This window comes from Gossypium raimondii, chromosome 3 (assembly GCF_025698545.1).
Source record: "Gossypium raimondii isolate GPD5lz chromosome 3, ASM2569854v1, whole genome shotgun sequence".
NCBI lineage: Eukaryota > Viridiplantae > Streptophyta > Magnoliopsida > Malvales > Malvaceae > Gossypium > Gossypium raimondii.
Window position 1 is genome coordinate 14,087,439 of NC_068567.1, and position 1,061 is coordinate 14,088,499.

At 36.9% G+C, this 1,061-nt stretch overlaps 1 non-coding gene across 1 annotated transcript; it reads right to left on the bottom strand.

Annotated features, from left to right (window-relative positions):
- Positions 1–217: 217 nt before the first annotated feature.
- Positions 218–324, bottom strand: LOC128040281 (small nucleolar RNA R71). Its single transcript, XR_008194937.1, has one exon. It is a non-coding gene; the product is annotated as a small nucleolar RNA R71 (small nucleolar RNA).
- Positions 325–1,061: the final 737 nt, after the last annotated feature.

Genomic DNA, 1,061 nt, shown 5'->3' on the forward strand with positions numbered 1-1,061 from the left:
GAAGATCCACACCTTCACCTTAAATTGTTCATGGAGGTGAGTGATTCCCTCAAGCTAGCCAGAGTAATTGAGGATGTGCTAAGGCTAAAATTGTTCCCATACTCACTAAGGGACAGAGAAAAAAATAGTTAAATTAATTGCCACTCGGTTCAACTTCACATGGGAAGAGCTAGCAGAACGCTTCTTAATGAAATATTTCTCACCTAGCAAAAATGCTAAGTTGCGGAACGAGATCACTACACTTCAGCAAATGGATGATGAATCTTTGTATAAGGCATAAGAGAGATTTAAAGAATTATTATGAAAATGCCCTCACTATAGGATTCTGCATTGCATCCAGCTGGAGACATTTTATAATGGTTTTAACGCACACACGAGGATAGCGGTAGATGCTTCTAAAAATGGTGTTATCCTATCTAATTCTTATAACGAGCCTTATGAAATCATTGAGAGAATTCTTAGTAACAACTACTAGTGGCTAACCAACCGTGAAACTTCAAGAAGACAACTAGTAGGAGTACATTAAGTTGACGCCCTCACTTCACTTGCAGCTCAGGTATCTTCCATATCTTTAATGCTTAAGAATTTTACTGCTAAGGGTCTTAACAATGTTGCAGCCCAGCCACCAAGTGACCTACCGTTAAATGTAGTAGTTAGGTCAATTTTCTACTTAAAGAGCTTGTTTTCTAAGCAATTTAGGATTTAATATTATGTTTTTAGTAAATAGGCTTCAGGATTAAATATTAATAAAATAATTTTTGTAACACATTTATAAATTTTGTAACCCAATAAGCCGACATGGACCTTTGGTAGTTCTAATATGTTTAATTGAGTGTGTAAGATGAAGATGTAAAGACCCAATTGACATGGAAGCATGGGATGAGTGATGCATAAGCTTCTCGAGACATCAAAGCACAAAACAAATGACACAAGGCTAGAATTGGGTTTCGTGTCACGCCACGCGCAACACAGGTTGACATCCCACTCAAGTAATTTAGGGTTATTTTCATCCATGCAATCAAATTTATACGAAGATTTAGGACGTAACGAAGACCTAGTTT